Below are 15,417 nucleotides of genomic sequence, written 5' to 3'. Positions count from 1 at the left end.
AACGAAGTGCCCTTGAAAGTCAGTTATGTAAATGAGCAGCCTTGAGCTGGCTGTAAGAATGATGTTGGCTTGAGTTTTAATTTAATAATTGAGGAATTGGAACATAAAATGGTTCTTTAAATCTAAAATAGGATAGAGTCATATTCTTTATTAGACAAATTCTAATTGCATGGACTGTATCAGCAGTTTAACTTTTAGTTTCAGTGATCACTTTGCGTGCAGGTGAGCACTTTAGATGGTCATTGTTGGATGGTTACTATTAGGAAAAAATCTCGTATTCAGTTGCCTTAGGTATTTTTAGTTGAGTATTCTGAAAGAAATTACTGGTTTGTTGTGGCTTTAAAACAACAAACTGAGTATTTCTTGAAATATATTCTTATAATCTGCTTTTTTTTTTCCTTTATTAAGTTAGTTATCGTGAAAATCACTGTAAAAGTTTCTTGTATTTTTCCTGGAGATGTGTCATACTTGAATCCCTTGGCTTATTAAAAAGTCCCTGAGTTCTGGACAGTGGAGGGCAGGTACCTCATGTCTGTCTGAGTAAAGGTTATTATTTATTGTTTTGTACGATATATGCAAAAACCAGTGGATGTGAAGTTATTTGCAAATACAGGCTTGGCAAACCTCCTCTGGAATTCAGAAAGGGTTTTCCAGCTCGACTTAGTCATTTTTTCCCAAATGTCTTGGCATAACTGATCACTCAGGAGTGACATATGGTAGAAACATGCTCTAAGGGACAAGTCTCCCGGATGGCGCACAGCACCACACAAGATAGACAGATGGTGGCTTATTCAACCTTGGAAAAAGTTTAATCCTACATATTGGCACGTCGGCCTGGGTACTGAGAGAGAGGCACACACATGCCTGTGAAATCTGAGGCAAAGCTTTTGTGAGTTTGCTTGCTGTCACTGAAAGAACTAGAAAGACTGATCTGATACTATACCCAATGAGTATCTGCAAAATTACGGGCTCAATGTGCTGTCCAGAAAAAGTGATGTTCCTTAGAATAGTGGAAACTCCAGAGGCAGCAGGACAATGCAGAGAATAAAATTCGGTGAACTTCTCACAGCTGCTTCCAGACTAAAGCATGCTTATTCAACAAAGCTGCTGCGTACTTAACTTACTCACCAATAGCTATTGATTAATTGAAGTGTCTAGTAGGAGAAAAGGATATTTTATGTTTTTCATAGTTTTAGTTCTGTTTCAAGACTTGCTACTAGCTTTGTGAAGTGTATTAGTGCTTCACATCAGAGAGACTGTAGCCTTTCTCTTCCATAGGTCCTAACAAAAAGTTATAAATTCCCTGATAGTAATTTTAAATGTATAGCAGAATATGCAAAGCATTTCAAGATGGTTTTTTTTTTTTTTTTTTTTTTTTTTTTTTTTTTTTTTTTTTTTGGTTTTGGTTTTGGTTTTGTTTTAAACTTCAGGAGTCAGGGCCATTTTCTGTAAGGATTTTGAAAATACTGACCCATTGAAAAGATAATGGATTGCCTGCCAAACTTTTTTTTCTCCCACTTTCTTTTTCTTCTAGATTACACTCAATATTCACAACTAGAAGGAAAAGCAAGACTCTCCTGATTCTCTCGACTTCAAGGATATCATTATGTTGTATTGGATGAGTTTAAATTAGACGAGACTTCTTTCTTAAACACTTCGAGAAAGGTAAATGTAATTCAAACAAACTGATCTTTTTCCAGTAGAGGAATAGTTTGGTCAAATGAATCCCATTCTAGTAACACTTCAGCCATAGTACACCACAAAATCGTCATCTTCTGGATACTTTGTATAGATACATACCCATATATATATTTCTATAGCTAAACCTTCCTAGTAATTTTTAGATGTTAAAAGATTTTGATTTGTCAGCCTTGTATATTTTGAGGAAATATACCGGTTTCAAGCAATTCTCTTATATGGAGGAGGTGGCAAATGAAGAGGAAAGAGGAGGGAGATGCTCACAGTAGCCAGCCTATTGGTAATTACTTGTACGGATGGGGAAGACCCAGTTAATGTTTCTGTTCTGCCTAATGAGTAAAATTACTTAAAAATGAGATCCTAGCTAGTGAACTATAAAGTCAAATGACTCAAGCAGTACTGATTGACACATACATTTAAAATATGGTGTGGTTTGGGAGACCCAGAGGGAGCTGCAAAGAGAGAGACTAACTAACCTGTTGTTTAGGATATGCATTGAAGAAGTAAGAGGTGTCAGATCCTTACATTCAGCCGAGGGTGCTCTTGCGTAATATAAATATCTGCTAACTTTTGGCCTAGTATAAGCAAAGATTTGCTCTTCCTGGATATGAGTACCTATCAGTTTTTTTTTTTTGTTACCCTTTTCTTTCTTTTGCTGCATGGCATTGTGAGAAATGCTGACCATAGGTAGCCATGCCTGAGGGACCACAGAAATTGTTGCAGAACTACTGTGCCCTTTTCAGCTTATCTTTTTCTATCTACTATAACTAATTACTATAGGACTTAGTAAATGAAAATTTTAATAAGCCTATTTTGTGCCCAAGTGCAGTCAGAAAAATGTGACAGACATCAGCTTATTCTCTGTCTAGACCCTGCAAGAATTTCTCACACACTTCACAGAAGCAGTGAGTATTTTTGTGGCCGGTCCAGCCCTCTGTGACAGAGTCGTGCCTCAGTGTCAGGAAGTATGCCTGGGGGCCTTACAAACATCATGTATTTGTGAGAGACAGAGCTACAGTCTGATGAGATGATTAAAATTCTGCAGATCCACAGCTGACACCTTTTTGACCCAGAACTGAAGTTCAGACTTGGAAATACTTCAGTCCCTTGGAATTTTAGGTCATGCTTCATAGAATTGCTGTTTTCATAATTCATAGGCTAGGCGTGATGGTATCATTGTTGAGTTGCTGAGCGTCAGTGTGTGCGAATCAGCCATCTGCTGTCAGGGCTGAGTCTTGTATCTCCCTGGCCAGTGACAGGGGAGGTCATTATACCATAACAAGACTCTGTCAGATGGGAATGGTTCAAGGTAACAACGTGGCTGTGTCCAAAAAAAGTCACTTCTGTTTACTGCTAGTAATGACATTTAGAGGACTGAGATGGACGATGGGGAGTTTTAGTAGAGGAATGGAGACTTCGTGAAGACAGAGATGTGAAGGGTTAGCAAGTTTAAGAGGAACAAAGGCTGGCTTTTGTAGCAGGGTTTTGAGTTATTTATGGAACCAGATGAGGAATAGAGAAACTGCTGCACGGGAGAAGAGCAGACTTCAAGATCTGGAAGAGAAGCTGCATCGAGTTCTTAGGCCACTGACCTAAGAGCGGTAAGGAAGCAGATACAAAATGCATGTGGTCTCATTTTATTTTGTCTAGACTTGCATACCTTGTACACTTCCCAAGTGGAGAGTGATTCGGTATTTTGGAACTCGTACAAAGCTTCTGCGTGTTTTGCTTCAACCAGCAAATGTCCTGGAAACCCAGCATACCCTCAAGGTTAGATCCTTGTGTTAAAATTGCTGTAAAATTTGGGCAGGATGTGGGTTAGCACTAATGATGGGATCCTGTGCCATCTTGCTTTGCCAGGTCCTGTTTCTTTGGAGATGCAGTAATCAATACCAAAGAAAAGTAATGCAGAAACAAAGAAAATTATTTTGCAGGAAATAACTGATTCAAACCATTGGAGACCAAAGATGGCTGAGAAAAGCCAGACACAACTGTATGTTCAGCAGTGGGGATTTTACCATACTAATTCCTGCAAATTGCTGCCAGGCTGTTGAGAGTTGAAGTTAAGGTTGAGCTGAAATATTAAAAATTAGGACTAAAACATCTTGCTGCACACCTCATGGAATACATTTAGGCTTTATTAGCTGCAGCTGATTCAAAAATGTACTTTCAACAGGTGTAGCCAAACAGGAAGAAGGAACAATTTAAAAATCCTCATTTATGCATTAATCCAGTGGTAAGAAAATGTGAAGTTGTAATTGTCTTCTATACTTTCCTCCTCCTTGTTGGGAAATTTTTTTCTAGATATTAATTTCTAATTTAGTACTTAGTGTCCTTTCTTTTTCCTCCCCCTCCAAAAATTTCCTCAGACCCTGATGGCTTAAAAATGATACCATGCAGAATTGATGTAACTATGTGTAGGTTGTGATGTGCATTGGAGGTGTGATGTACCTCTCTTAAAATCTTAAAAGCAGGTAAAGCTGAAAATGGCTACATTCACTTTTATGCTGTCTATCCCCCTTTGTTCTCTCTCCCTCCCCCTTCTGCTTGTGCTCACTTGCTCTCTCTTTAGTATAACACAGTTGAACAGCAGTGAAGTGTAAAATGTGCTTTTGCCAAGGTCAGTTTCTTGTGATTACTCGCCTGTGGCAACTTATGCCAGTTGCAACAGACTGAGTCTCAGCAGTGCACAAAGTCACACTGGTGCTTATGCAGAGGACACCCAGTGTAGGTTACAGTAACCGTAGTCTGGAATAGCTCGTGAGGCTGCTGAATTTTAGCTGCTTTATTTAACTCTTCCGATCTGGCTTGTGCTTGCTTCAGTGGTTTGGACTCTGTGCCATGAAATGCTGGGTCATCCTGGTTCTCTGGAGACCCTCGAGGAGGATTTTGGGTAGATTAAATTCTTGTTGTTAGAGGTTGTTTCTTATAGTGGATGGCTCATATTTCAGAATTTCTCATAAATGAAGAGAAGATAAAGCATCATGAGCACATGCATCTTCTAAATATTACACATTTTTTTGTGATTGGCTTGCTTTTGGAGGAAGTCATATCAAATACTGCCCTATTGACATTGACACGTGAGAAATTGTTTATCTACATAGCAAGAAATACTGTGGAAAATTTTAAGAGGTAGTTTTTAAGCAAGAATTTGAAAGATGAAGAGACAGTCTTAAATGTTGTGCACACTCATAAGCATAGAATAATTTTTTGTTTAGAAGATAAAAATAATTTTGACTCCTGAGATAGGGGAATGAGCGTGAGATTCCAGAACATTCACTTTAGTAGATCAGATTTGTTGGATCCCATTTTGTCACATACACTGGATTAGCTACCACCATGTGGAAATAAAGATAAGGGACCTTTACTTTCATTCTCCTTTCTCACATATGAGCAAACATATCCCTTTATGGAAAAATGTTGTATTTAGAACAGAAAAGTGTGGATTTCCTGTATTGTTTGCTTATTTGTACTCTCAGCAATATACAGGATTTTGTTTTCCTTCTGGAAATATTTACTTCTGGAAGAAGTATTTAGCCCTTGAGCTGTGTGATAGTGACTTTGGGGTTACTTGTCTGTCAGTACTGAGTAGTAGCAAGGCAGTAAATAATCTTGATGATCGACTGAAGGGCTAGAGCTGAACTTCAGCAACCTTGACAAAATTCAGAATTTCATTGCTTAAAATTTATTATGCATTTGATTAATTTTGAAAATATATGTTGCTGTATTCTCTCTCATGTTTGCTTTGGAATGATTCCTGAGCCACAAGTAAAATAATGGCTCAGCAGTTCAGTCTTGTCCTGTAAACACCCTTGCATAAAGCACAAGGGAATATTCTTCTTGTGCTCAGTGAAACTCTCCACAAAACAAGGTGAACTGTTTAATCCTGTATTTTCAGATTAGTCTTGCTTTCAGTTTAGAAGGAGTGTTTTTCATCAAGGAATATGTTACTGGTTGCTTTTTTGCCTACACAGAGGACAGTTAAATTGGTATTTTGTTTCAAGACTGACATTTGCTTGTATGGTTTTCATAACATATAATTCCATTGGTAATCCAGCCCCTTCCCTTTGCTTTTAATAACATTTGTATTGGCCCAGCTCTTATGGAAGAATATGCTTTGAGAGCTGTGTTCAAGACTTTATAAAGATTGATTTGTCTACTCCCCTTTAAGCTGGAAATTCATGGTAGAAATGAGCAGTGTTTTGTGTGTGTGTGATGGGGTATATAGGCCTGTAGTACTTGCAGTGATTAGTGTTGTCCTCTAATTGTTAGAGCAACAGTGGAAATGAGTGTTCCCTGTAGGAGGAAATAGCTGTGCTAGAAGAAGCTGGTCTTCAGTCAGCTGAAAACTGAGCAAGTGGGTGTTCTTGGGTGAGGTAATACAGAAAAGTGGCATTGTCTGTGCTTACCAGAACTTGCCACATTAATTTCCTTCTATCTTAAGGAACTTGTGGAAAGGAAAGAACTCTTCAGGCACCAAAGTTTTTTTGGAACATTTCCAATGACGTAGGTCCCTGCAGTGGGCTGCTGCTGCATGCTCTGAGGATTTCCTCATCAGTACGTTCAGCACGAGCAGGCAGTTGACAATTGAGATGGAAGGAATCTTCACAAACCCCTGAACCCATTCAAATCTCCATGCTGAGCTCCTAACCAATTTTAAAAAAATTCATTAGAACTTCACTATTTCTCACATTCTCACCTCCTGGATTCTGGGTGATAACAGAAATGCATTGCTGCACACATTAAGGGTAGATGTCGTGGGCGGGGCGGGGGGGCGGTTTGGACAAGTGACATTCCAGATTCCTTGAAATCTTGCAAGAATTGCAACCTGATTTTTCTTTCAACTCATAGGTAGAGATCTGAAAGCTTGCTAAGGGATTTGTTCATGCAATTCCTACTAGTTGTAAAGTGAGTTCTCCAAGTTGGTGTCCTGGTAAGTTTAAAAACATTTACTGAGCTAAGACAGATATGCTGGAAATAAAAATTTAACATATGGATAGAATCTTACTTTTATAATGCTCTTGCAGCTTGTGAGTACCACAAGAGTTTTCCCTTTCTGAAGGCAATCACTAAACTCTTGTAGATGTAGAGGAGTGCCTACCTACTTGTTGCTTTATTAATTTTATTAGAAACAAGCTAGGAAAATGAGCAGTGGATTTGTGTTGTGCAACAAAACATTTCTCTCTTTTTTTTTAAACTCAATATTTCTCCTGCTTTTCTTGGCAAGACTAGCAGTATCTCATATGATAAGTGTTCTGTTCACATTCCAGGGAGTATTTGAAGACTAGGAGCCAGGTAAAGAGAAGTCAATAAATTTGGAGAGAGAAAACATTCTCAAGTTCCTTATAAAAGACATTTATTCCAAATAAAGGTCTGTGTTAATCTGAGGGAGCAGTAACTTTCTAGCAGTTATCACACATATGTCCTTGGAAGACAAAGGAGAGACCAGTTGATAAATCATGGCGGTTTCATTGTTTCCCCTTTTAATGGCAAGTTTATCTTTAAGCTTCTAACAGCTTTTGATAAATATCAGTTTTAAATTTCAGTTATGATAAAGCAGCATGATTCTTATAGTTTCTTTCATCAGATGGGCAAAATTCAGTGATTGATTCAGGAGGCAGGGTCTCTGACAGTTTGTTACTTACGGCTTTGACACCTGAATCACTGCATGGACTAGGACAGTCTATAACATGACTTTAGCATCCCCAGGGGAAATACTGACTATAATTTCCTGCCTCATGGGTGCATATGAAGATTAACCTCATGGAATGAGTAAAGTATTTATTAATAGATGATAGTTATTGATATGTCACCTACTTGTTCATAGCAGTGACATTGCTAATATATTATTCCTGAGAGGAATGTAAATGAGCACATAAGCCAAAAGACATTCATTCAAGTAATTTTCATCATCCTATTCAAAAGCATGTGTATTCAGTAGTGGCCATGTTAGTACTTACCGTTTGGATGATTTAAAAATACTTAAAAAAATGCAATGAAATACAAAGGGAGAACTCAAGGTCGTGCTCACTTATTCTGTCTTCACATCACGGTGATTGGAGTGCCTTTGATAATCTTCCTTTAAAGACCTGCTAGCTGACAGTACAGGGAAAGCAGCATGCATTTATATCCAGCTACATTTTAGAAGTTTAGTCTTGTTGCATGTTTTCTGCTGTACAAGTATGATGTATGATTAAATTTTGAAATGTCCAATAGCAGCATGGCTTTTAAATTTTTTTTGAGTTCTCACATTTTTCATAGCTGGGGTTAAAGATAAATAAAATATTTTGCCAGTCTATTTCCAGTGTCAGAGCTGTCATTTGGACTGCCATAAACATATGGGAAAATGAATATTACTTTATATTTTTTTCAGTGGTCAGCTTGAAGGATGTGAGTGAATAGCAAGGTCATACAGGGTTTTGAAAGAAGGTTTTTATAGATTCTTTTACTGTATTATTACCTCCTTAAAGAAAAAATGCTCCCTGGTCTTTATTTTTTGTTTCTTTATTGGTCTAGAATTCTGTATATATTCTACTGTACTTTAAATATTAAAAATATCCTCCTCATAAATGTCCTTTGGGCCTAATATGGAATTACTGCACAAAGCCTCTGTTTTTGGTTGTGGGCTGAAAGAAAGACATGAGATAAATATACAGTGCAGAGGAGGGGGAATGCCCTTGAAAACCCAATTTGCTACCAAAGCTGTGGCCCAGAGGTTATTTTGACATAGTGCTTAGTATCTTCTCTGTTGTCTGAAAGCAGTGGTGGTACTTCTAGTTCCTCTTGATTCCTCTGCCATAATCTCATTGGACTCATCTCCTTTTTTTAGTGTTGTAGTCCAGTTTGCCTAAATATTACATTTGGAAAAAAAAAAGGCAAATTAAGTGACTCTCATCTGCTTTGATAAACTTGATGCTAGCAATGACTGAGTTGAACCATAATTAGTGTTCTCTTGTGGTTTCAGTCAGAAAGGTCCCATTCCCTTTGCCCCACTGGTGGACACAGAGATTGTGCCCTGCAGCTGTGTAGAAGACAGCTCAGGAATGTGGCCCATAACACTCAGTGTCCTCTGCAAGATTTCACTGCCTGCAGGAGCTGCTGAAGGTTACTGGTTGTGGCTTCAAACCCTTGTGGTGAACACACATAACAGAAATATTCAGAATGAAAAGCCACACTGAATTTAATGTTAGGTTTTTGTAATGGGAGTTTCAGTTTCTGTCTGATGTTATTGATGGAGCTTTTTCTCTCTCAAGAATTAAACCCAAAGCAATGACTTATGAATCATACTTTGTGTCCCACTTACAGACTAGCTTGACTCATCAGTGATTTTTCTTCTGGCATGATTTGGGGGGAATGCCAGTTATTTTTTTCATATGTAGTTTTTAATTATTAGTGACCATGGGATAGAGATGAGAGCAGTCCAGTTAAACACCTGATTTTATTTAGGTCTGTGTTTTTAGAAACATGTCATACATTTCGAGTCATGTCATACAATAAAGTATTGTATGATTGCTTAAGAGAGAAAGGGAGACATGGCTTTCTGATCCTTCAGTTATAATATCAAGCAAGGACAGTAACAAGTGAGTACTAAGAGCTCATTATTATGCTTATAATTTATTTGACCTAATATTTTCCAGATGTATAAGAAATAATTAAAAAAACCCCAAAAAACAGAGTAATCTCATGTCTGGAAAGTATCTCCTGCAAGTAAAGCCCAAAACACAGAGCTTATAATTTCTAGACTTTCTTTAAGCTACTGATGATCTCATGATAATATGCATTTGTAAACAAATTACACTGATCATGTAACTTCTGCCGTTCTTAATAGTATTTCTTTTATTGGGTAATGTAATTTTAAGAGTTACATTCATCTTGTAATATAACCAGATGCACAATACTTTTAGTGCTTGTTTTGTGGGAACTTGAAAAGCAAAACTCAACTTCTGTAGTGCTTTCTAAGTTAAAAAATGTCTAATGATCTAGAATTAACACACTGAAACACTATAAGAATATTCTTTCTTATTAAGAGTAACCATATAGTTTTTTCTATATTAAACTGTTTTGTACTTACTTTTTTCCTATAACCAGTATCTAAATACTCTTAATGTCTTTTGTAGAATCTATAAAGTTTTTAGTTAGGATTCTCAAAGTCTTTTGGTTTTATTTGCATGCATTTGTAAGCCTCAGTGACTGAATTCTTACATACGAACAGTAAATTGCTTAATCTGTTCGATAGTCTCTGATCTCTCCTTCTCACTATACATTCATTGTCAGAACTTGACTCGGGGGATTTGTTTCATGCAGTGTAGCACTTCACCAAATTATCTGTAAGATGAAGCTATACAAGGCATTCCCTTAAGAAATTACTCTGTATGTATTTTTCTGCTCAAAATCCCTATCTTCACTGCATGCCCAATCAGTAGGTGCTTTATCCTTTAACTGAAGTGGAAGTCTGAACTGAAATATCTTTAATTGATGATTTAAAAGTTGTTGGAACAACTAGAGAAGACAGATATGTGACAGATGTGTAGGACATCCACATACACAGGCTGTGGGCAAATGAATATTATCATAGATAAGAAGCACAGATTCTTTCTGCAGGTATGTGAGAATTCAGACCCTTCTCCTGCATCCCACTGGCACATGGTCATTCATCTATGGGGAATGAAATCCACGTGGCTAAATCAGGCTTCTTAAATTATTTGCATTAGTTTGAGCCAAGTATTTCTTTTGCATTACACAACGAATGGGAAAACTTTGGTGCCAAGGAAGGAACAGAACTGAGTGGTAAATGTGACAGCAATATTTATTATAGAGCTTTTCTCTGACGTGTAATCTTATCTGATATGACCAGCTCTTAATTGCAGGTAACTTTTTCGTCCTTTCAAACTGACCAAGCAGCCACCCTTAATACAAAAAGTAAAGAAAAACTTGCTCTCAAATTCCCCATTTCTTTTCTCTGCTGGAGGCATCTAGTTTTGTTGATAATGATCTAATCTGTTGCATAACCAGAGAATACTGAGCCTGCTGCCATAGCCTGCTTCTTTCTTGGCACTGTTGGAAGGCTTCAAAGAGTGACTGTGTGTGTGAGGCGACTGCTCTACCAGCAAGACCAAGGGGATCAAAGCCTACGTTTGGAAATGGAAAACAACAGAAAGAGAAGCGGTTACCACACAGTTGCAATCCTGAAACTGAAACCAGTCTCACAGGAATGAACTATTTTGAAGCTGAGGATAATTTATTACAACTTGTACAGAGCAGGAAAACAATCATGGATTTTTAAGGAAAATTCATCAAGATTTTATTTTGCAGTTTCTTGAAATTTTGAACAATTTATTGTTAAAAAAATGGATGTACTGATAATTATATAGGTTTAATTGATTTTGCATGATTTTATGCTGCATCACATTTTCTTCTTGGCTAGGAAGTTCTCAAATGAAATCAGTTGCAAGGAAAAATAGCAAAGTTTCTGTCCTGGTTTCAGCTAGGGTAGAGAAATTCTTTGAAGGTTGGATAGTTGTTTCAAGATTATATTTAATGATCTTGGGGAAAATACAGTTGCCTGTGGTGTGGGTTGTTTTTTTTTTTTTTTTGGTTTGTTTTCAATTTCATAATAAATGGAAAGATTTTCTTTCCACATTATCCCCCAATGTTTTGGATAAAAATTCCTGATTGTTCAAGAGATACCTAATTTATGAACATGTAATTTATTTTTCAGTAATATTAATAAATCAAGTTTATTATTGCTTGTATTTTAAGTACAGGGTCAGATGTGATTTTATTTTCACTTGCAATTCTGAATATTTGTCTTTAATACCATATGAAAATGTTCATATTTACCTATGCTAATTTAATAAGGCCTTGGAAATGTAGGAATCTGAGCTGTATGTTATTAGGGAAACTTGCTGTAATGTACAAAATATTAAGCAAAAAGAAACTGTGAGACTTTCAGAGTGCCGACTTAATGGAGTGTTCTTGGCCATAGTTCATTTTTCCCTATCATTTAGTATGATTTTTACTATGGTTTTTATGGTAGGGAAAATGACAGTAACAATTTTTTTCATGCTCATTGCCTCGCTACAGAAGGGAGGCAAAGGCAAGCTGGAGCTGCAGCAAGCTTCCTCTCCCTACTGTCCTTGTTACTGGGGAATGTTCTGTAGGATGTGCCAGGTTAATGGTAGTGGCTGTGCCTCTCATTCCTGTGGTGGCCTGGTGACTGGCATGTGTGTGGTGTTTCCTTTTTGCTGGGAATCCTAAGAAAAACCTCGAAGCACAATGTGATCACTCTGGATAGAGGTACACTTTATCAGGGTGCAATGCTTTAGTGGCTGAAACAGTTCGCACACATGAATTTTGAAATATCGTTCCACTAGAATTTTGGTCTTCAGTGTTACAAGCAGTCCCCTCTTTAAAAGCAGATTCCTTACTATGTGTGTTTGCAAAAAAAAAAAAGTTCTGATGATACCTTGTCCTGATGCTTACAGGAGGCAGTCATAGTTGTGACAATGACTGCTTCCTTGGGCTGCTTTACTCTCCATGGTGGTGTACGTTTCTTCAGGAGTTCTTCCTTGTGGAGTGGGAAAGAAGGAATGGTCGGTCAGATCAGACCCTTTTAGGGCCTTAGCTGTATTTAAAAAAAATAAGCAATCTGGAAAGATGTGTGAGATGTATTTAGAAATTATCCTGAGGGTCAGAGAATGTATCTTCATTATCCAAAACTACCCCAGACCCTTTCTTGGAAACACCAGTCTTTGAAACTTTTCTTATAAAGTCTGTCTTTTTTACAAGGACTAAACAACTGAATTGTTCTGATTGAAATTAAAATACTTCAGAAATTAAGACAAGGCAGAAACTCAGCATGAAAAAATACAGACCAATTTTTAAAGCTTAGCAGTTTTAAGGGATGAACAGTTGTCTGATCCCTAATTCTAATGCTGAGAGTCAGCTGCATTGATCCTACCTCTTGCTGGAGAAGCACTACCACCAATTTACTAATTGCCATAATAATGTTACCTGGAACATGTTAAATACCTATTTAATCTTTTGCTATATTTTTTTTTCTGTCATTCCTTACTAGTAAAATAGATCAGCAGCAAAGAAATTGTAAATGCTTAGAGGATCCTCCTCTTGTCCTCTTTTTCTGGGTCATTGAAATATCTCGCTTTTCAGAGGCTTTTGTACTTTGTTTTTATATTGAGGGTATTTTTGACAGTCAGTCAATGCTCAGATTGCAGTTTTAGTTACTATGGAGAAGCTTTCCCACAGAAAGGCTTATGCTCTATTTTCTGAACACTGAATTTGACCAACTTCCTCTTAACTTGCAGTTCTGAAGTTCATTTTGTACTAGTTTTCTTTAGACTGAAAATTCTTTTGGCTCAGGCATGCTTCCTCTTAGCCTTTGCAATCTGTAGTGTCCTAATTGAAAAAGGAAAAGATGAGGACTGGGACAAAAGAGGAATATATCCTGAAAGCCTGCATATGAGAAGGGAAAGAAATGTAGCTGTAGTCTGATTGTTGGGTTTTGTTGAAAGAGAGCTATGGCATGGCTGTCTTGGAAGTGAGTTTATTGGAGATTTCTAGTATATTTTGATATATGTATGTTAGCTCCTCCGCTTAAGGATATGGTTTCCTTACACAAGGTGCTAGATTGTTGGTTTCCTTTTTATGTTGTACAGCAGGTAAGAGTTATTTAAGTTAAGGTTTGTTTCCCTGGGAAAAACTTCCTGGGTCTGGGCTGAATGGCAACAACGCACGTACTTGGGTTCATATGTAGTTGTGGGGCTTTTTTGGTACTTTCTGTAGTTTTTCTTTGTGTCTGCTATACTGAATACTGTTTGAAGAGGTAGCTACATTAAGGTGTAGTTCAAAGTGGCAGGAAACCATATGAAGCTGGGAACTTGATCCAGAAATAGATTGTGAAAGGTTCTAAAAGCATTTTATTTTCACCTGCTCTGTCAGCATCTGTGCTGAATGAACACTTACTCTTAAGCCCACTGTTCTCAGACTGGTTAGATTGTGTGATTTTTATTTTTTTTTCCACCTCCTTCAGGAATAGGAAGGCATTACTGCAGCCTTTGAAAGGCCCAAAGGTTTGATAGAATTGTGCTGCAATGCAGGCTTTCCTCCTGATCCTGTGCAGTCACTGTGATGTGAAGGGTAGGAATTTTTTTTCTCTTCATCTTTTTATTTCTTTCAAATGACCCATTAAATACCTGAGAAAAAAACAGGCTGTTGGGAAAAAGTTTTCTACATAATAAGAAAAGTTGGAGAAGAAGAGATTCAGAGAGGAAGCAGCTTTCTGGGTTATGCCTGGAAGATTATTCAGATTTGTGTAGGACTTCAGAACACAGGGCTCAATCCCAATATCCTTTCAAATTCCTAACTAAACTAAAGACATATCAATTTCTCACCAGTTATCTGTAAATGTGAAATAGGGCATTTTCACTGGCTGTTGTCAGAGTCTTAAGACATAATTAATGCTTTCTGGTCCCATTTTTTTCAAGGTGCTATATGGGATGAGGAAGAAGTGGACCCTCTATAGAGGGTCTTAAGGTTTCAAACATCGGAAGAATAACAATATTATCAGATAACCCCTGAGGAGAGAGAGACATGAGAACTGCAGATCACCCTGCAGCTGATCTTCAAAGATTGAGATTAGAACCAAGGTGGTATTTTCTGTTTCCTCTTTTTCCTATCTGTGTAAATATAGACATATTTTTATTCTGGAATTTCAGTACTGAAATCCTTCATTTAAATCTGAAGTTCTTAAAATGCAAAGAAATTATTTCCTGAACAGATGACAGAGTAATCCTGAGGAGTGCTGGGTTTTGCTTCCTCTTCCTCTCTTTTGTGGCTCTGTCTCACTGAGGTTTGCAAGAAAAAGCTCATGAACTCTTCCAGCGGATAAAGGCTGAAGCTTCTTGTGTATAATCACAAGCAGGCTGACAGAGACACTTTATCAAAGTGACAGTTACTGTGTATAGAAGATTAGTGATAGACAGGAAAGATTTTGTTATGAAGTCTTTCCCAAATCATGAACATTTTCAGTTGTGTGACCTTTTCTAGTTTAATTAGTGTAAATCTTAAAAATGCAAGGCATCATGATTAGAGAAGACAAATGTTGTTCAGCTCTATTGCAGAGCTTATCCCCTGAATTTGGTATGAGGCATGATGTTCCTTACTGGATTGCAAAACCAAAATTGACTCTTAAAGAAGGATCATCTTGAAAAATTGAATTCACATCCATGTTTCTAATACCAGCCACACCTCTTGTGTTTTTGCTACTGCTGCCAGCTTGTATCTTCTTGTGTAAAGGTCTTAGATGCATCAACACTTCTATTAATGTTTATAAAGAAAGCAGTGTTTGAATATGCATGGATGAAAAACACATTTCCTGCAGTTGTCCCAGCAAATTGCAGGCTCTCTTGAATATTTGGTCCTCTGGTAATACATATGAAAATGTGAACTATTCATTCATATCCACACAACCAGTTTGGTTCAGAAAAGCAGCAGGGACACAATACTGAAGATTCATGATGTCATGAAGCTTAACTAACTTACAGTGTTGTGTTGTCATTTAATAACTTCTGACAAAGTTTGTATAGTTTTTCTTCTGTCTTTAGAAATGCAGTTTATTTGCTTATAAAGCAATGACTCTATAATATTGTGATAATTTGGGGTGTCCCAGTCTCCTCCTCTCCAGTCTTTATTGAAAGTGTG

General features: G+C 37.3%; 1 protein-coding gene across 1 annotated transcript in view; it reads left to right on the top strand.

The window, feature by feature from the left end:
- The first annotated feature begins 1,534 nt into the window (after positions 1–1,534).
- LDLRAD4 (low density lipoprotein receptor class A domain containing 4) overlaps positions 1,535–15,417 on the top strand; it is a 230,606-nt gene continuing 216,723 nt past the window's right edge. The window contains exon 1 of the mRNA XM_053973174.1: positions 1,535–1,665. The gene's annotated coding sequence lies outside the window, so the exon portion shown is untranslated. The remainder of the gene's footprint in view (positions 1,666–15,417) is intronic.

This window comes from Vidua macroura, chromosome 1 (genome assembly GCF_024509145.1).
Source record: "Vidua macroura isolate BioBank_ID:100142 chromosome 1, ASM2450914v1, whole genome shotgun sequence".
NCBI classification, from domain to species: domain Eukaryota; kingdom Metazoa; phylum Chordata; class Aves; order Passeriformes; family Viduidae; genus Vidua; species Vidua macroura.
The sequence above is the reverse complement of the archived record's forward strand: the minus strand, read 5'-3'. Positions and strand labels throughout refer to the sequence as shown.